Source organism: Notolabrus celidotus, chromosome 21 (assembly GCF_009762535.1).
Source record: "Notolabrus celidotus isolate fNotCel1 chromosome 21, fNotCel1.pri, whole genome shotgun sequence".
NCBI classification, from domain to species: Eukaryota; Metazoa; Chordata; class Actinopteri; order Labriformes; family Labridae; genus Notolabrus; species Notolabrus celidotus.
The window spans coordinates 3,552,917-3,574,395 of NC_048292.1; the positions used below are offsets into that span (position 1 = coordinate 3,552,917).

The 21,479-nt window shown below is 39.7% G+C and overlaps 1 protein-coding gene and 1 long non-coding RNA gene across 3 annotated transcripts in view; one reads left to right on the forward strand and one right to left on the reverse strand.

Annotated features, from left to right (window-relative positions):
• LOC117805038 (ankyrin repeat and BTB/POZ domain-containing protein BTBD11-A) overlaps positions 1-21,479 on the reverse strand; it is a 302,242-nt gene that overhangs the window by 251,979 nt on the left and 28,784 nt on the right. The gene's annotated exons all lie outside the window — the stretch shown is intronic.
• Positions 17,873-21,479, forward strand: part of LOC117805039 — a 35,571-nt gene continuing 31,964 nt past the window's right edge. Inside the window, exon 1 of the long non-coding RNA XR_004629324.1 lies at positions 17,873-18,215. This is a non-coding gene — a long non-coding RNA (uncharacterized LOC117805039). The remainder of the gene's footprint in view (positions 18,216-21,479) is intronic.

Consider the following 21,479-nt stretch of genomic DNA (forward strand, 5'->3'; position numbering starts at 1 on the left):
TTATTGTATTTTCACTATCATTTATTTTTGTATTTATTTATTTATGTTTTATTTTAAATTACTGTGTTTTTGTTGTTCCTTCACTTATTTTGTTCTGAAACAAAAAAAACATCACTTGCTTTAATTGTTTACAATGATCTTCTGTATGTAAGATTGGTGTACTATATTCAGAAACCCGCTCCTTATCTTCCTGCTGTAATGGTATCACTCGTACAACACACACTGGCCTTCGTTTTAAACCCTCCCGTAAAGTGATTGGTGTGATTTGTAGGGACTTGGACATATTATGATTGGATGAACATCTTACAGTGAGTGAAAAATAAGCTCTCCCCCGTGGCTCTCCCCTCGGCTGTCTGTGTTTACGGCCTTGTTTACTTCTCTTGGCTGCTGATTTCCCTGAAACAGGCCCGCAAGGTGCTCTTCAGGCCGGGACGCGGCCCTGCCAATTGAAAAGTCTCTGGCTCAAATTCCCCTTATGGAGTCTGGTGTGTCTTCTCTTACATTATGCTGCACACAGTGGTGCTGTGTAGGGACGTGTACGTGGAGTGAAGGAATAAAAGGTGGTTTACGGACCAACAAATTGCTTTTTGGCAGCCAGACAGAGATCAGGGTGTGAAGGTGCATCACAATAGATCAATAACGGTTTAAGTTAGAAGTGGGAGGCATTAAACTTTTTCATTCTAAAGCTTGAAGGTAGTGAAATCAGTGTCGAGAAAAGTGCAGTTTGAACATCCTGTGTTTAGTGGGAACAATGCAAAGCTCTACCACTCAGAAGGTGAGGTTGTTCTGCCTTCCTGATCTTATTCCTAACATCTTTTAACTCCTCTCTTTGTTTTTAATCTCTTCTGTCTTCTCTTCCCCCTTTAATGTGGAAAGTAGGGGGAGGTAGAGCGTACAGGCTAACCCAGTAGGGGTGAACTCAAGCCAAAACAGGATCATTAACCTGGCTCTACCTTCCTGGTCTCCTTTCTTAAACTTCTATAGACCACTTTTTGTTATCTGTCCTCTATTTCCTTATTATGGTGGGGGACTAGAGGTAGGTAGGGTGTCCAGGCTATCCTGACAGGGGTTAGCCCTAGCCCACAACAGGCTTTCCGCCCTTCCTTTGCCTTCCCCATCTTTTTTGGGGACTGCTCTCTTTGTTTTTTGTCTCTTCTCTCCTCTCTTCCCTTATTAAGGCGAGGGAGTATGGGGAGGTAGAGCATACAGGCTAACCCAGTAGGGGTGAACTCTAGCCCAGACCATCTTCTTGCCCTTGCTCTACCTTCCCTATCATCTTACTAACATCTCTCTTCAGACTCCTCTTTCTGTTTCCATCCCTTCTGTCCTCTCTTCCCTTATTAAGGTGAGGAATTATGGGGAGGTAGAGCATACAGGCAAACTTGGGGGTGGTAAACTACCCAAAACAGCCTTCTCGCCCTTGCTTTTCCTTCCCTGTCTCCTTTCTGACGTCTCTTCAAAGACTCTTCTCTTTTTTGTCTCCTCTGTCCTCTCTTTACCCAATAAGTTAGGGGAGTAAGGGAAGGTAGAGCATACAGGCTAACCTAGCAGGGGGTGAGCCCTAACTCAGTCTTCTTGACACTGCTCTGCCTTTCCTGTCTATTATTTAATCTCTAGTCAGACTCATTTTGGTTTTATCTTCTGTCCTCTCTTCCCTCGTTAAGACGGGGTAGTGGGGGGAGGTAGAGCGTACAGGCTAACCTGGCAGGGGTGAATTATTCAACAAAGTATTCTTGACTTGCAATGTTCCAGTCTGCCATCTTACATCTCTTCAAAAACTCCACTCTTTTCTTTTTCTTCACTCATTAAGGTGTGATAGTTGGGGAAGGTAGAGCATACAGGCTAACTTAGCAGGAGTGAGCTTAAACATACAGTATTCCTGCCTTGCTCTGCCTCTCTTGCCTTAATGATATCCCTCTTCACACTTCTAATCTCTCTCTCCTGTCTTCTCTTTTCTCATTAAGGTAGGAAAGTAGGGGGAGGTAGAGCATTCAGGCTAACCTGGCAGGGTTGAGCTTCAGACCTTACAGTCCTTGTGGTAGTAGGTTATGTAACTTATCAGTAGAGCTTAGATGTTTGGATGAGAGCATAATGAGCTTAATAAATGTACTAAAAAGGACTCTGATGAGGACAGAACTTGTTATACAACGGATGATTTGTCAGAGCTTATCTGTGACTGACATATCCGGCCTCATTGATGCCATTTTCAGTCCGGATGATGAAAGATTTGATGTGCCGATCAAACACATGGTCATTATTTCTACAGCTATATCAATTTATTCACACTGGCTGCCATTTTTGGACCATCTCTTTAGCTCTGACAGGAAGAGATGCCCAAATTCTTCATGCCATCTGACTGGCTTTAGTGTTTATCTGGTTAGGTTAACTGCCCTGAAATTGACACGATGATATGATGTGGGTGATGATTTAAAAGATCTGACTCCTGGCTAAATCCAGCCAATAAGAGTGTTTCTACCTGGAGAGCTGCGTTTGTCTTCGTTTCACACGTGTGTCTCGTCTTTACCTGGCGTAGACGTTTCCTCTCAGTGGTCATTAATGGATATTTTCTACCTTTAGCCTTTCCTGAGCTCCCTGGTGTCTGGCTTCCTCCCTGACCACCTGCAGCTCCCTCTTTTCTCTCCTCACACCTCCTCTTCCCCCTCCTCCTCTTCCTCCCTCGCTCCCACAGGAGTGTGCTCACCACGCGCTGCCATCCATCAGCCTTGTCATCGGTCGCTCCGGGGCGGTTTGGCGAGGACTGCGTGGGACTCGGCTCATTTCCCTGCTCTGATTATCCCGGCCTGCTCGGCGGGAACGAAGCCCCCCCCCCCCCCCCTCCCCCTCCTCCACTTAGGGGCCTTCATCGCCCCCTCTTCCACCTCCTCTTCTTCTTCTCTTGTCTTCCTGGATTCGTTTCTCCTTCAGTCACTATAATTATTTCACTCCCACAGTTTCCTCTTCATCTCATCACCTCCTCACTTCCAGGTCTCCTACACAGGATAGATCTGCATATATGACGTGCTGGTAAGTGTCTGCAGCGTGTTGCCCCCCCTCTCGGGCTGCAGGAAAAGCCGGGTTTCACAAACGTTCATTTAAAGAGCTTTTCGTCTGGCAGCTTGGGATTCCCTGACTGTTTAGCAGCTCTGTTCGTTCGGCGGTGGGGGCTGTTGAAAGAGTCTCCTGGTGGATTCTGATGGTTAAATAAGTGCGGAGGCTCGGCCCTGCTGCGAGAGGCGATGAGAACTGAACACCGATCCTTTTATTAATGTGAGATCGAGGCTGTCTTATGGGGAATACTCCTTTGAAAGATCTCATGCATTTAAAAACCAATGGTTGCAGAGTTTTCTGCAAAAATATGGAATAAAGGTATGAAATATTAAAAAGAGGTTCTCACTTTTAGGGGATGGCCAGGAGTGTTGAATGCTTTATGCTTTTACTTTTTGGCCAATTAGAATATTTTTCCTGAAGACTTCTTGGACTCCTTGGCAAATCTTCAACTTTGGCTTGCAGTGCAGGTGTCTTAATCTTCCACTTGATGCACTTGTTTTAAGCCTAGCATCTTAATGCTGGGGTTGGTAGTCAGATTCAGATACACTTTTTGTTATACTGGTTAAAATGATCTTTATGTCCCGATGGCGATCAATACATTATGTGTTCTTTAAAAAGAGTGAAAAAAAGCGTCTATCTACAGCCGGAGTAAACCTGGGAAAACACCAACCAATCCCTGCCATCAGGAGCCAAATTATGAAACCAATCAAATCCCATCCTGCCGTTCTGTCCGCCTCCTGCAAAGCGTACATTTCATGTTTGTTTGTGTTTTTAACTTTCACTGTGAGAATGTTAAGGTGTTGTCTTACTGCTGAGTTGACGTAGGGGTTAGACGGAGTTCTAAGGAAATGGTACATTCAAATTCATTCTAGTTTTCCTTGATTAGCAACCCTAGCTTTAACCGAAATTAACCCTTTAATCGTTCGATTCATCTCAGAACTTCTTCCCAAGGATTTAGACTCACACATTGAGTCTTTTCTGCGCTGAGTCGCAACCCGAAAACTGGCTCAGAGCTCTTGACACCCCTGCAGGGTCCCCGTATGACCAACATCTAATTGTAGATCAAATATCAGGCAATAACGCCATGACGCCAAATGTGGCATTAAACAAACTAGGGATGACCACAATTAATCGATTATCGATTAATTGATTGTTAAGAAATTACTTGAAACACGCATTTTTGTTATCAATTTTCCGTCACGTGGAACAAACATCATGTGGTCTCATATTACACTCATCTATCAGGGAGGTGTTTTAAGTTTAAAGCATGTTTCGATGTGAATCAGCTGTTAAAGGTGTTGCGCACAGAGGAGATGCTCAGCTGGCGGCTGCGGCTGTGCGTCAGGTCTCCACGTGCGCTTTTTAAAAGAGGATCAATACAAAACTGCTGCCAACAATGATACGGACACAAAGGTTGACAGCTTTAAACAGGATATTTCCCACCTTTGGATACAAAGGCAACAGACAGGTGGGAAATTCTGGTACGCTACGTTTAAAGACCAGCAACATCAGAGCCGTCTGAGCTTTTCTCCAGCGGGACTGATTATGACCCGGTTGCGCTCCCGGCTGACACCTGACCGAATACACATGTTTATTTTTCTCAATAAGAACGAGTAGACAGAAAACTGGACACTGTGAGTCTGAAGTACTTTTCTGTTAGTGTTATGAGCCTTCACTTTATAAGATTATGTCCGCGGAGAATATTTCAATGAGCCTGTTCGTTGATATCCTGCGTGTCAAACGTGTGCCCGTATTCAATCCCGTCAGTGATATGCATTTTGTTGCTGTAAAAAATAAAATTTAGGGGGAAAACAACCTTTTTGGCATTGTTAGTGACGTAAGAATAATAATGTTTTCTTTATCAATGAATCGATAATTGATCGTTAACATTTCCAAAAATCGATCACGGAAAATAATTAAAATGTACATCCCTAAAACAAACATTAGCATGAAAACATAAAATATTTTAAAATCTAAGATGAAGAAAGAAAGAAAGCAAGTAAGTAATGTCATTAAAACTTAGTTTGTTAAAAGAAATTAAAAGTTTGTAGTTACAGAAATAAAAACTAAGGTTGAAATATGAGTTTACATCCATGTAAGGGTTGGAGTAAGCAGCTAATAAGAGGATAGTTTTTAGTCTGTTTTTATTTGGAAGGATTATTATAATGGTGTCTTCTATCTTCCACTTGATGCACTTGTTTTTCGTCTAGCATCTTAAAGGTGTGAATTGCTGAATTCCAAGTATTTCTATTCACTCATGGTCGATCCCCCCTTAGTGAGCTAACACACAGCTGATCAACTTTCTCAGTGGAAGCACATATCAGGCCTCAAACCAAACCCAAAGAGTCCTCTTTTCTGCTACATTTCCGCTCTTTCACGTCGCCTTGACAGCCCCGCCTCCCTCGAGGCTCCTCCAAAACGCCGCCTCGCACGGCGACCAAGGAAGTTTTCATTTGGCACGGCTGCTCGCAGGCATGAGCTGGCCTACTTTAAACCCTCGTCTGCATAAAAAAAAACAACAGGCTCAACTCGTCTGGCCTCTCTGCACCTCCTCACCCTGCAAGAACATGCAATCTGTGGCCCCCTCCAGACGGGGGTTAAGAAGATCCAGTGAGGGGTTTGTATCAACTGCTGGTCCGTGTGAGTCCTGACCCTGTCTAAGGCTAACCCAAAGCCTTTCAAACACACACACACAGTCACACACATGGGCACAGCAGGGAACAGTGGTCATTTGGACGGCTGTAGCTTGTCTCTGGCCCAAATAAGCATTGAGGGGAAACATGCATCAGTGCATTAAATTACTGTTTGTGAGCATGTTCTCAGTTGTAAACCGAAAAGAGAGTACAGTTACTTAACCTCATAATCATGCAGGAAAAATGAGCTCCAGCTGAGTGAAAACGTCAAAAACCTCAAGTTATATTTACAGCTTGTGTCTGCTTTATTTACTTTTCAGAGAGACTGGGAATTCTCCTTCAAACAGCTCTGAAAAATCAAGAAAGAGAACAGAAACAGCATTTTTTTTTGTAAAAAACACACTACAGCTGATGCAAGTTTGACTTTGCGCTCTCATATGTCATCATGCAGCATCTTCAGTAACTCTGCTAAGATGAGAATATGAGAAATGAGAAAATATGGGACCTTTACTCGGTTTAATTAGCATGTCAAAGCAAACCCATTTCAAAAACTGTCTAAATTAAGCCGCCCCTCTTCATGCCAAGGATCACACGCTGAGGCGCCTTTGCAATGTGGCCCACACAGATCTCACTGCCGCCTGCAGAGTACATGATAAAATACATTACAAATATATGAGCTATTATTAATACAACCAATAAAAAGGCCTAAAAAGGAAACACTAGCTTCAGAGCAGGACGCCTGAAGGCATCTGAAACCCATCAATCTGAAATCCTCCGAGCTGAGAGTCTGCAGGCTGCGCTCATTAACGTCTCCACGTTCCCACAAAACACATCTGTGAGTGTTTCCGTTAATTTGTGAGAGATATTTGACAATCCTAAAAATACTCATAATAACGCTGAAGAGAGATACACACCTACAAACTGCTGAATGATTTAATGACACCATTAAACCCACTGACTCATTTCCGACCGACACGTGAAAACAGAAAGCTATTTCATAAATCACATAAAAGGGAAAGTCTGGATTAATTTGTGAAGAGGTATCCCCCGTCTGTTTTAATGTGTAGATTATAAACTCTGTCTGCAGTACATTTTTAAACATGCCTCAGGATTATTTCATTCATTAACAGCTGTGTAAAAAATGTATTTCTACACGTTCAGCGCTGAAATTCAACAAGATGAAATCTGTTAATCTGCCTCTCGTTGTGATTCTTCCACGAGGCTATTTGAGTATCTGCTAATTACAGAAGTAAAGAGGTAATTCCAAAAAGGCAACACCACTCCTTCATAATTTAACAGGTCATTATCTCACACCTCAGTTTTATGGCTGGAACTTTAATATGTGGACTTTAAAGGCACTATGAAGAGTTTTTAACTGGCTGAGAAACAGACTGAAACAGATATTGATGCCTCTTTATGACCCTCAAAAGCAAACAAGACCATCTACAACAACACTGATACCTTCTCTGTTGTCATTTTAATGTCTAAAACTGCTCTGAGGGGGTCGGTGTCAGAACAGATGATTGACATCTCGCTTTAGAAACACCCTTTTATGGCTGTTTTCATTGCAAATAATCACATTGTAAGATAAGTCTAAATGTTAAAAGACAACAGGATGAGGTTATTGTCTGAAGACAATTATTTTGCATTTACAGGACAAGAGATAAGAGGTATAACTTTGTCCACAAGGGGGCGCCAGAATCGATACAAGCTAAAAGTTCCTCACAGCAGCTTTAAGAGGGGGTAGGATATGAATATTCCTGACATAGACGAGTAAAACAATGAAAATATTCACTTTTTAGAAGCATAAATTAAAGAGTTTTAACAAAGCGGCAACCTCCAGACTTAAGATATGAAGCCAATGCGGAAGTGCTTAAACTGCAGTTCACTGAGTGTCCACTAGAGGCTTGCTGCAGAAACACCAGAAACCACATACACACCCATTCAAAGAAGACGATCTTTACAGCAGAAATAAACACGTTTACAGCCTGGTACAAAAAACAAGTGTAGTCTGGATAGCTAATTTCTCGATCGGCACACACAGGTGAATATTTTCATAACGCAGCAATTTTGAAGATATTGAGATAACGAATTTTCCAATGAGAGGCACAGCTGACTTGATTGACAGGCGGGAACACTGTAGCTGTTGGCGAGGAGGCTCAAAGCCCGCCTCTTTATGTCACAATCACTAGTCAGCAGCAATATGGCTCCCGCCGACGATTGGCCTCAAAACAGGGCTTCAGGAACAGATGGGTGACATCACGGATACTACGTCCATTTATTATACAGTCTATGGTCTGTTTCTGAAGCGCTGTTTGAAGCCAATTGTCAGCGGGAGCCATATTGGAAATGCTGAACTCAACCTAACTTTGTCCGAGGTAGTGTGAGGTGGAGAGGTGGTGCCGGCCTGTCAATCAAGTCAGCCATGCCCTTATTTGGGCAAAATTCGTAAATGGTAAATAGACATGTACTTATATAGCGCCTTTGTAGTCTTTCTGACCACTCAAAGCGCTTTTACACTACTCGTCACATTCACCCATTCATACCCATTCACTCACTGATGGTAGAGGGACCATCAGCGTTAGCTAATCTCATTCGTTCACATTCACACACCTCTGAACAACAGAGGGAGCAATTTGGGGTTCAGTGTCTTGCTCAAGGACACTTCGGCATGTGACTGCTGGGGCTGGGATTGAACCACCAACCTTCCGATTGATAGACGACCGACTCTACCCACTGAGCCACAGCCACCCCGTAGGTTTAATATCTCTGAAAAAGCCAGGTTATGAAAAAATGTACCCCCGTACAGTGTGTGCCGATACCAGGCTGTAAACATGTTTATTTCTGCTGTAAAGATCAACTTCTTTGAATGGGTGTGTATGTGGTTTCTGGTGTTTCTGCAGCCAGCCTCTAGTGGACACTTAGTGAACTGCAGTTTATAACACTTCCGCATTGGCTTCATATTTTAAGACCGGAGGTTGCCGCTTGGTTCAGGTATATTAAGTGAAGGATGATAACTGAAGAGGGCATTATAAGACACCCTGCAGCCAATCAGAATCAAGTATTCACCCAGACCATGGGATATCAAACCTAGTGTACAGGACTCTGAATCCAATACAAGACAAACCGCAGACAAAACCCTGCACTGCTGCTCACATGATGACTCTGTTTGTTCTTCCTTAAATAAATGATCAGAAGCTGAAAAAGGAAAGTGTAAAAATCACAGATCGGATACCGCTGCACACACTCCAAATAAAGTCTTCTTGAAGAGAGCCCCTGAAGGCATCACTTCTCGAGTTCATATTCCAGCCCTCACCTTCGCAAAGTTTGTGTAAAAAAAATCAAAAGGAAGAAGTTCATAAGAGGAATTCTTCGGGACCTTCTGCTGTTTTTCTTTTTTGACATTGAGAGAATTCGGCGGAGGAGGTTCAAGCGTCTGATTGCTATTCCTCTCCGCGCCTCCCTGCTGGAGGTTTTCTGGGCACATCCTGGGGCAGACCCAAAACACAGCAGTGAGATTATGTATCCCAGCATGCGTCAGGAACGTCTCAGGATGCTGCAGGAGAAGGATGTTGCTGAGGAGAATTCCCCAAAAGGAGAAGATTGTTGGAAAACAAAAGCATGCTTTTTTATCCTGTGGGTGTGTTTTATGCCACTATGAATCCTGCGTGCTCACAGACATGAACGAAGAATAAAGGAAGTGTCGTCCACAAAGCTAAGGTTGCCTTTTTTTTATTTCAACACGTCTGCAGCTACACAGCGTTAGCATGGAAACTGCAGTGAGCCCGTTCATGTGGGTGTGATGAGGTGACTTAATGGGAGTCTGACATAAAAGTCAGAGATGCTCGTCAGTTATACTTTTAAAACCGCCCGCGTCTGCCCGTCAGAAAGGACTGAAATATGCTCCTTCCTCTTTTGTGCATCCAGCTGCTGCAACGGGGAAGTTTGTTTTTGAGATGTTATTCTGCAGCTGTGATGCTGAGGGAAATTGCTTAGCAACTCCACAGGCTATAAAAAGAGACTGATTGTATAAAAGTTTCCTTTCTACCACAACTTCATTTATAAACCACAGCCACACTTTCCTCATCAGTTCAGTTATCTTGCTAACAAACTAGCACTGCTAATGTTTGCTAATCAGTAGGGATGTAAGGATATATGACATCCCTCCGGAGGCCAGGCCAGACAAACTTTGCTGCCACCAATCTAACTGAAGCCCTCACGCCGAATGTATCCTTACATCCCTACTAATCAGTCAACTCAACGGGAGATTGTAATCTTTTTAAGGCTGTACACTTGTGCAATACCTAAAAGTGTTTCTCTGTTTCGTGTCATAACGTCAGGACTTGAGGTTTCCAGGGATGAACTCTGAAGAGATCTGGAAAGCAGAGGAGGAAGTGGAGAGCTGCTGATCAGCTCTGAGAACAATCTGGAGGGTATTTGAACTGCCTATCTCAGAAAAGAGGAAGTCTATTGGAAATCTAATTTAGTTTGATCCGAGCCAATCTATTCATCACAGGGAGGCGTAATCCCACAATGCACTGTGCAGCCGGCAGAGAGACAGGGAAGAAGGGCTGACAGTCTATAACAGAACAGAACGAACACAACAGACAAACAGTGTCTCATTGAGGGGTATTGACTGATTCAAACCTCTGGATTTACAGCATGTCTTTCAACTGTGGGAGGAAACAGTGGCCGCGAGAGAAAATCTATATCAACACTGAGGAAACATGAGAAAATACACGACTCCATGGTGAATGCATGTTATCACTTTTACACAAAGTCAGGAACACACTGAGCCATAAAACGGATTCTGGTGTTTCTGCAGCCAGCCTCAAGTGGACGCGCGATGAACTGCAGTTTTTAGCACTTCTGCATAGGCTTCATATTTTGAGACTGGAGGTTGCCGCTTGGTTAGAATACAGTGCAAATAAAGCAAAGAGGTATGACACCAAAACTGTTTTGTACCCAGGTTTTAACATGTTGGGGCGTTTTAATATGGGCTCTTATTGGGATTTATTGGCTTTTGGAGCCAGCCTCTAGTGGACACTTGAGGAATCGCAGCTTGTTTTACACTTGCTTTATTGGCGTCAGATTTCAACATCAAAGGTTGATAATGACAAATGAGATTCTTAAACTAAGGTCACCAAAACACCCTTCTTCCACCTCCACAACATTGCACGCCTCAGATCCTCTCTCTCCTCCTCTGCTTCCCTCCACTGACCTCCAAAAACTCCAATATATCCAGATCTCAGCTGCCCAGTTACTCACCCACTCCCGCTCCAGAGCCAACATCACACCCATCCTTCAGCACCTCCACTGGCTACCCATACAGCACCTGAACGTGCATGAAAGCCAGATATTTTTGCACACTCATCAGGCCTGGTGAAAAATTTACTAAATTTATGGGTCTCGCAAAAAAATTGCAAAAATGTGCTCACTAGCGCCCCCTAAAATTTTCAAAAACGCCTCCGTATTGGGGTTATTTTGAGCTACATGCTTGAAAATGTTTACGCATACTCATGGCATCAGGACGCACAAAAAATCCTCTCACACCCATATCCGAAACTCAACAGGAAGAGCGCCACCTATTTTTGAAAATTAAAAATGGCTCCAAAAAGCGTCCAAAAACGTCCAAATAAGGGTGCATTCTTTCAATATCATCTCTTAGGGATTTTCTCCAATTCAGTCCAAACCAAGGGCAGCCTATAGTAGACCCACAAGAAAAAATTATCAGAACAAATTCCATTTAGGCTAAAATTGTGGGCGTGGCAGGCGTGGCAGGCGTGGCAGGCGTGGCAGGCGTGGCAGGCGTGGCAGGCGTTCAGGCGGTGCATCAAACCCCCATACAGCTTTGACTGTGAAGAATGACGCCAAAAATAAGGGTGCCTACTTTTGAGAGCTCCTCCTAGGGTTTTTCTCCAATTCAGTCCAAACAAGGCACATTCTATAGCAGACATATTGACGATTATAAAACCATTAAAGGCATTCCGTTCAGACTAAAATTGTGGGCGTGGCAGACTCTGAAGTTTGAGGTTTTCTTGGTAATCTGCCAAAAACTTGGAACATTTGCACCACCTAAGCCAGTATACACTCTCAGATCTTGCTTTCACATCATGTGGTGGCAAATATCAGGCGGTGGTTTACATGTGGCGGTGGCTGCAGGTGTGCGAGGGCCTGTTCATCGCCGCTTGCGGCTTTAATTATTATTACTCTTAAATGTTCTCAAAATGTTCAAGTTTGCTTTACTGTACTTAAGAAATCAAGTATTTCTCCCTTTACTTACAAACCTTTTTTATTCTTCTACATTATTTAATTCTTGTTAATTTCATTCAAAATATTTAATGTGTTCAAAAGATTAGGTTTTGTTAAAAAGTCCAATGATGGCAAGAATTACCAAACTCAGTACAGTGTTCAACACATAAATGCATCAATACTGATCTGAGTGGTTCAATAACATGTTTATGTAACATTAATAATATGTGATAAAGTCATTTAGAGATCTCCTGATGTCTGACCTAAACTTCAGTCCTGGTTTTATAAAGTATTTGTAAAGCTCAGGAGGGGTTTGGTTATTTTTACTCGTGTAAATGATCTGAAGACCTCTTCCACCACGCATCTGTTTTTCCATCACCCCCTTCTAGATAACTCCAAACTAAAGTCTGTAAAATGTCAAAAATATTTTTAAAATGTCAATCACGGCTTGCCAGAGCCCACATAGCAAATTCAAATTACTTTCTGGTTCCAAAAAACTGTCCCAAACCGTAACTGTGCAACTTATGGTGAGAAAAGCTGCCAAACCCCACGAGCTACAAGCTGCAAGTGTTTGACATTTCTGGGTGACACATAAACACAAACCCGCAGTCACACTACACAACTAACAGAGCGAAAAAAAAGACAACTTTCACGTCAAATATAATCCTCCACTGACTGAAAGAAAAGTCCGGTGCCTGAATAAATCCAGCAGGAACAAACAGAGATGCCACTTTGCTGGTTCGCATCAGAAACAAAGATGCTCCAAGCGAGAGAAACCTGGATTTTAAAGACAGAAAGCTTTTTGTCTGTCAGAGTGAAAACCTTTGAACACAACAGAAGTGCATTTTCAATTAGTCCTTGAAAAGAAGAGAATCCAGCAGAATGTTTCACACACTGATTCTTCATAAGAAAGGTGGAGGAAAACTTGCTTATTTCCCCCGACAGCCTCGTCATTGAACGGGTCCGTCTGTTTGTGTGTCTGCGTGTATACTCCAGTGATTAACGGTGTCAGAAGCAAAAACGTCTGACAGAGCGCCCGCTGTCTGTGCGGCGTTAAAGGCTCATGCTCAGATGAACACGCACAAGAGAGCGGCTGACACTCGGGATGGTCTGACAATGAAGGCATAAATTGGTCTCTGAGTACATTCGGTCCCTGCTGTCATGCTAAAGATCTCTCACAAACAAACTGATGACAAAAGTTAAAGTTTGATGAGTTGAGCTGTGAAGTGAGAGGATGCAAGGGGAGCACATCACAGAGTGAACAGTCGTCTGCATAGAAATGAATCTGCAGGAACATGTTGTTTGTAGTTGTGTCTCCTTTGTACGGACGCCCAAACTTGCACCATTCCTCCGCTTTAGATCTCAACTCCTCTTTCATACATCCAAGCATGCAGCCCAAAGTGCTTCACAAAAGAGACAAAAAACTACAGCAACAGATTTAATGATGCAAGGCGAATGTGATATGAAATATTTAAAAAGTTAAAATTAAATCAAATCAAATAAATACCAGAAAAATAAAATAAATTAAATAATAAGATGATAGAATAAAAATAGAATAAATTAAAGAAATATTCACCCTGACTCACATGCTATGGTCCTGCCCGAAGGTCCAGAGGTGGTGGACAGCAATTCATGAAAGTATTACTTTGGTCGTGGGGCAAGACATCCCATACTTACCAGGCCTATACATACTGGGGGATCACACACCCTTAAAGGGGATCCCTGAACCCCATACAAGATGGATTCCCACAGCCATCCTGCTGGGTCGTAAGATCCTTGTTAGGGAATGGAAAACGGTGGATCTCCCTCCATCTAGCCTATGGTTTACCCAATTAATTGTGGTTGGAGCTTACGAAGAACTTACATATAGGATGATAAACCGACTAGATCTATACAGGGCCAAATGGGGGAGATACATTGATCTCATCACGGGACCATAGAACTTAATCGAGTTAAGAGCTACCCTTTTAATTTTGTTTTATTGATATAATAATTTAGGTTGATCAACCCCAACGAACCCTGAATGAAAAAATGTAAAATCCTGCAAACCATCTAAATGGAACAAACTGGTCTAATTCTGCCTGGCGATGTAGACTTACAGCCCCAGTATTTTGATGATTATACTACAATCTGTAAATGGTAGACAACACATTTTATGTTCAAGTGTGCGTACCTCTCTTTAAGTTACATACTGTTATCATTTGTATTTAATTTTACTGTTAGTGTTATTCTTTTTATTCATATACATAGTCACTTGTCTATTTGTAATCTCATTCCTTTGTTTTTGTCTGACTGATTACTTTGTCGTCATTGTGGATTGTCCTGTGTGGATAATGTGTCCCGTCAGTTATTGTGTGAAAATGTGAAAACTAATAAAAAAATGTGATCATAAAAAAACATATATATATATTCTAAAACATTATTCATAAAAGTAACAATGCAGTCAAGGGCTAAAAGGAAATTACTCAAAGTTAAAAGCCAGATTAAAGAGGTAAATCTTAAGTTTACTTTTAAAAAATAACCCAGAGAGCTCGCCGTTTTAATGTCTCTGTTAAATTCTGTTGTTTTCTCAAGATCTCTACTTCTTGATCTTGTTATTTCATGATGAAAACAACAGATGCTTGTCTGCTTAAGGCTTCCATACAGTTGTGTAGATCACTACAGTGATGCTGGGACAGACGGACGGGGTGTTATGCATCTGATTAGCATCAAAGGAAGGCATTATTAATTTCCAAATTTTTACAATTAGAACTCTGAAATTTCTCATTGACAAAAATTTGAGTTCATCTATTTTTTTTTATTTATTTATTTATTATCTTTATTAAAAAAAATGTGGAATTTGAATTACTTAAGAAGTATGAGAAATACATATTTAATGGTACACATTTTGTCATTCTTTTAATACCACTATTATTAATTTTTGATGCAGCTCATAATTACTCAAAAAAAACCTCTTGGGTTTAATCATTTGAAAAAAGGAATTTTGAGTGTTTATTACTTTTTTTTTTTTTTATATATATATATACCTTTTGTTTGTTGATGTAATTGTGTTTTTATCAAAACATGTTATGTGCTTTATTATTCAATAATAAAAAACTTCCTTTTTTTTGTTTTATTTTATTTTTCAACATTTGTTTGTTAGTTAACTGTTTTTAAATCTGGCTTTTAATTTATAGTAATTTATTGTTAGGCCTGGACTGCATTATTATAATCATTTTTTTTAACATTTATTTATCTTATTTATTGTATTTATCTGATCTTTTTAACTTTGTTTTTTACACTTACTTATTTTATTATTTTTACTGAATTGTTTTATTTTTATCTTAAGTACTTTATGATTGTCTTTTACAATTTTATAATTTCTGTTTTCTGTCTGTTATTTTGTAAAGCACTCTGGGCTGCATGCTTGTATGTATGAAATGCTTTATAAATAAAGTTGAGTTGTGTGTTTTTTAAGCAAAATAAATTCCTCTGTATTTTGACATAACTTCTATTTATCGTCATGAAATGAAATTTTTCTTATTTTCCTTTAATTCTTAGTTTTTCATTGATTATCCTCTCATCGTCACATTTCAGATTGTTTTTGTTCTGTTTATTCATCGTTGATGTGTGTTTATCTTTTATTTGTGTGTGTGTGTGTGTGTGTGTGTTTCTCTCTAAAGGTCATATACCTCTCAGGTGTCAGATGAATCACACTACAACGTTTGAAGCCTGACATGCTTTCTGAAGCTTTTACCACAATGTGTTTTAAATAAAAATAAATGAATAAATAACAGCCCGACATCAAATCCGTCTCTCAGCAGGGAAATCTCTCTGTTCTCCGCCTCATCTTTATCCTCTGCACCGCCGTCTTACCTCTGAAATAAGGTTTCTAAACACAGCAATATAGCAACTCTGTGTTTCACTCAAACACGGATATGAAAACACTTTATCAGCCTCGGTCTTTCCCATGAGGACGCAGGGATTTATGCAGCAGAAAATACACCGAAAATAACAACAGGCGGGGGGAAGAAAGCTCTGAGAGCAACCAGAGGGGGGGGTGAACCTGGGAAATGAAGCCATGATTGATGTTTCCTGGTCAATTTCACAGCTATGGACTTCCAGCAGAGAGAAGGAGAGAGAGAGACTGAGAGAAAAAGGACAGCTGACAACTGTTGACTCTGGAAAACGTTAAAGACGGTGATCTCTGAGTCACCTTCAGGTGTGAACATCTGCAGCGAGTTATTGGAAGACGGAAATAACTAACAGTGGGAGTTAACAAAGGTCATTTATATCATGAGAGGCGTCAACAAAGATGGCAGGAGAAAGTCTGCCTGTTTGAGCTCCCTGTTACTTTACATTTACTACTGCATCATTGCATTTTATTACATTTACGTAAAGATATGCAACCTAATTTCAGTCATAAATTAGCTCAATAACCAGTCTTTAGGTTTGTAAAGTTGGCACCAATCAAAAGCATAATGCATATCTTACATTTTCCCCTAATTTGAGCCATAATTTGTCATTGAGTTGTACAAATATGACCAAAAACAGCTCCTTATTTTGTTGGCCCCGTATTTGGAACAATTAGTCCATACTTTTTAAGAAGAGTTGACAAGCTATTAACCTTAAATAATTATGTTTAAGGTGTTTTTTGTTGCTTATTTTGCACATTTTCTTAAAAAAAGCTGCATAAATCAACTTTATTACGCTAAAGGCTTTTGATTTTGTTGCTGCACTTACTAATATTATTCATATTAGACAGATATGTACTTAAAATGTTCTAATTTGGTGGGCAAACACACACATTAGCAAAGCCTTACTCAACTTTCACTTCCTGTTTCCATCATGCCTGTGTGAGCTAACATTATACAGAACTTTACATTATTTTAATGAAATTATGAAGACAAAAAAAAGGTCAAAATTTTAAATTTCCTCCTTAACTCATACATAAACATTTGGTGATGCTGCTTTCAGCCACTACACTCCCAAACTATGGAACAGCCTGCTGGAGGATCTGAGAGGAGCTGACAGAGATATTGTGACTTTTAAACGTAAACAAAAAATGTATTTATTCAGTCTGGCTTTTATGTAACAATTTAATAACTTACCTTTTACTATAATATTGATTTAAATGTTGCTTTATTATTTTAGTAATTTTAACTGTTATCTTATTCTATTTTTATGTATTTATTCATTCATTTATTTAAATTTGTATTTATCTACTCAGTTTTATTGACATTTTTAGCCTTAATTTTATTTTTCAACCCTCATCCTTACCCTTTTTAAATCTATTTATTTTTACTATTTTTATTCTTAATTTCGACGCTGTAACTTATTTTAATTACACATATTTTATTTTTGGTGTGCATTAGTCTCTATTTTATTTTATGTTATTCTTATTTTTAATTTTTATTATAATTATTTATATTATTATTATTATTATTATTATTATTATTATTATTATTATTATTATTATTATCAATATCTTCCCCTAATATGTCTTGCCATTGTTTCATTTCTCCTTCTTTCTTGTTTTTCAATCGCTGTAAAGCACTTTGGGTTGCATTTGGTTTGTATGAAAGGTGCTCTATAAAGATTGATTGATTGATTGATTGATTGATTAATTGATTGATTGATTGATTGATTGATTGATTGATTGATTGATTGATTGATTGATAAATGACCATGATGCTAGCTTAAAGTATAAGGATTGGTGGCATAAGCTAATCAATAGCACAAAAAGACCCTTTAAAGAGTTAATTCAACTTGGAACTGTTATTTTTTTTTACTACTTTGTGACTACTATACTGTTATATGCTGACAAATACACACTTAGATAATATTAAGTCCCTTTATTCTGTTCAAAATTAACAGAAGTTAGCTTAAACGTTGATGCTAACTTCAGTTCATTTTTAACAGGGGTAACGGTTCTACCTGTCAAACGTCCAACGGTCCTCCCCCTCTCCTGATGCAACGGTCCAGAAAGGCTCCCCACGAATCAAGTCCACAAAACGATATAATCCAAACATATAATCCACAATGGGTGTGTCCTGGATCCTTATTCTGCCCCAGGTACACAGTCTCAGTGACAGTAGGTGCACCTGGTGATGGGAATTCAGGCTTTTTTTTAGGGATTCGATCATTTGGCTTAGCAGTTACCGACTCTTTCGACTCTCAAACGGCTCTTTGTGGAATCGTTCATTTACAAGAGCTGGCTTTTAGAGTCGAGTCGTTCGAAGCCCCCACATGAACCAGCTCCCCTCCTCAGGTGCTGCCTCCTCCTCCATGAAGTGATGACAGGTAAGTCGAAAATAATGACGTACTTAATTTTAGGAAGTTAAAGGCTTCGATGGCGTCGACGTTAATGAGTGAATAAGAAGTAACGTCGACAATTAAACTTGATGGAACATCTGACATTTTCCCAGCTCTGCTAAACATACCCAAAATATAACTAAAGACACAAAACTCTGGTTATAGTCACTTTTAGAGCTACAAATGCTAGAGAAGCAGTTTGATAGGCAGAGCATTAGCTTCTGTTAGCTAACGTTTGGAATGGAATGGACATGAAAGACTTGGAATGTTGGAGGATTCTAAAGTCCTTTGATCTTTGTCCGTTCTGTGGAGACACAAAATGGTGACCGTTGCAAGCTGTCTACCCGTAATATAGTTTTTTGACCATTTAAGCAAATAATGACAAACTGAATTGTTTTGTAGTTTGTTTAATGAACGTGTCTGATTGGTAGATTAACCGCAGTGTTTTTATTCCGCCCTCCGTCCACAATAACATCACACACATCTGTGATTCACTTGATTTCTCTTTCTTTCATTAGTTTTTATTTCTTCTACCTTTTTTGTATGTGTGTCTACTTTTCAAAAGAAGAAGCTGTGATTTTAAAGCCCTGTTGAAACATCTTGCTCCTCTCACGTGTTGATTCATTCATTGCTTTTTCCATGTTTTTAACCGCAGGCGCAAAATTTTCACTTTTTTTCAAGTTTTTTTCTGCTTTTGGAGCACAATCTCAATTTGAGGAAAAAATTTCAAATTTTTATTTTTTCAAAAAAAAAATTGTCCAATTTTATTTTTCAAATTCTTATTTTTTTCAAAAAAAATTCTTTTCAATTTTTTTTTGTTTTTCCAAAATTAAATTTTTTTTTTCAAAAAATTTTTTTTTGCTAATTTTTTATTTTTCAAACATTTTTTTTTCAAAAAAAATTTTTTTTTCAAATTTTTCCAAAAACCATTCACAGTCATTGTTTTTTCCATCTGTGATTCACTTGATTTCTCCTTCTTTCATTAGTTTCTATTTGTTCTATCTTTTTTGTATGTGTGTGTACTTTTCAAAAGAAGAAGCTGTGATTCTCTTGATTTAGCAGCTTGTAACAGTAGTCTTCTCTCAGCCCACCGTGAATGCGTCTCTCCCAGTGTTCCGGTTTTAAAAGTGACCCTGTAAACTGGAGACCTTCAGCTGAACGTGTCAGTGTTTGTGGAGTTTACACAGCTGTTGAAACACAGAGGGAGTTCCTGGGAATGCAAACTAGTTTAGTTTTTATTAAGATTTCAAAATATCCTCATCAGATATTTAATGATCGTCTAAAGACGTTTATGAGGGATGCATCCGGCTGAGAGTCTCCAGTTAACAGGGTCGCTATTTAAACCAAAACATCGGCCGATCTCTGCCACGGCTTTTTGAGTTGAAAAGGATTTTAAAGCCGTGTTGAAACGTCTTTGCTACTCGCTCTTATCTCCTCTCACGTGTTGATTCATTCATTGCTTTTTCCATGTTTTTAACCGCAGGCGCGAAATTTTCGCTTTTTTTCAAGTTTTTTCTGCTTTTGGAGCACAATTTCAAATTTGAGGAAAATGTATTTTTTCGACAGGCTCCAATCAACGTTTTTTGTCTTTTTTTTGTCCATTTTTTTTTTGTCCATTTTTTTTTTGTCATATTTTATTTTTTCAAAAAAATAATTTCAACATTTTTTTTTTTCAAACATTTTTTTGTTTCAAATTTTTCCAAAAACCATTCACAGTCATTGTTTTTTCCATCTGTGATTCTCTTGATTTCTCTTTCTTTCATTAGTTTTTATTTGTTCTATCCTTTTTGTATGTGTGTGTACTTTTCAAAAGAAGAAGCTGTGATTCTCTTGACAGTGGGGGTTGTGAGTCTTTGACACCTGTATTTGTGGGGTCGCGGCCTGAAAAGTTTGGGAACCAATTATTGGAGGTACTACGCTTACATCACCTCCCCCTGAGGAATGTAGTCCGTGACTGTGTAGTCCCCCTCAGCTGTATGGCCCATTAAGCATCTATTGGCTCATTATATGTCTCTACAGCCTCCATTTTCAAAGATTAGTCTGACTCTCACAACTTCCATCACTTAGTCTGCAGCAGAGAGCAGCTATCTGCACCATACCAAACAGCTAACAGACAGTTAGCTTCAAGCTCATTATAATGGAGCGTTTAGCGGAGCCACACATTTCCCCCAGGACTCGGCAAAGATCACAAAGAGAGCTAAAAAAGGGAGAGGGAATATTGGACTTACATTCATCAGGCGCACAGAGACACAACCCCAAATGAATACTAATGCTCTCCAGTGTTAGCTGAGCGTTTAGACAGAGGAGTGTTTGCTAACAAGTTCACCGTGTCGGCTTTATGAGGTACAATATGTCAGTGCTGTGTTTACGGCTTGTGTCTCCGGCTCCAAATTGCCCAAAAAAATCAATTAATGTGGTTTTACGTGAGCGTGTTTGAGAAGGAGACGGAGACACAGCGACAGAGACTGAGCTGAACTGAGTAGGAAGTCGATGGGTGTTTAGAAACCGGGGTATTTACACTTCTGAATCCCTGCAGCAGGCACAGTGTGTGAAATGATCAGATCCAGCCTGTGTGATGCATTATGAGCCTAGTTAAGATGTTAAGTATGCTAATGTATTGAATCATAAAACATTAAGCCTCACTGATTATATTTAGGATACTGATAAAAGGGCTAATGGAGATGAAGAGAGGCAGACGAGACGGGGACAGATTTGAAAGATTTCAGGGAAGACCGAGAATTAAATTGAAAAGTCGAATAATTACACATTAAATTTAACATCACAGCCACAGCATTTCTGTTCCTTTTAGACTACAAAAAAAGTAGGGAAACACCTTTTAATGACTGTCTTTTGCTTTTTGTGATGCCAAAGTGACTGAAAGAAAAATGTCCCTGATATCTGGCCCGTGAGTCAGCGAAACAAATTATAACACCAGCTGTTTAAATATAATCTGTCTTTATTGTGAAGTGTATGCGCCTGTTTGAGCCCTGTCAAAGAAGAATTTCTGCCACCATCTGGGGCAGACAATAAGCTCTATCTATCTATCTATCTATCTATCTATCTATCTACCTATCTATCTACCTATCTATCTATCTATCTATCTATCTATCTATCTATCTATCTATCTATCTATCTATCTATCTATCTATCTATCTATCTGTCTATCTATCTATCTATCTATCTATCTATCTATCTATCTATCTATCTATCTATCTATCTATCTATCTATCTATCTACCTATCTGTCTACCTA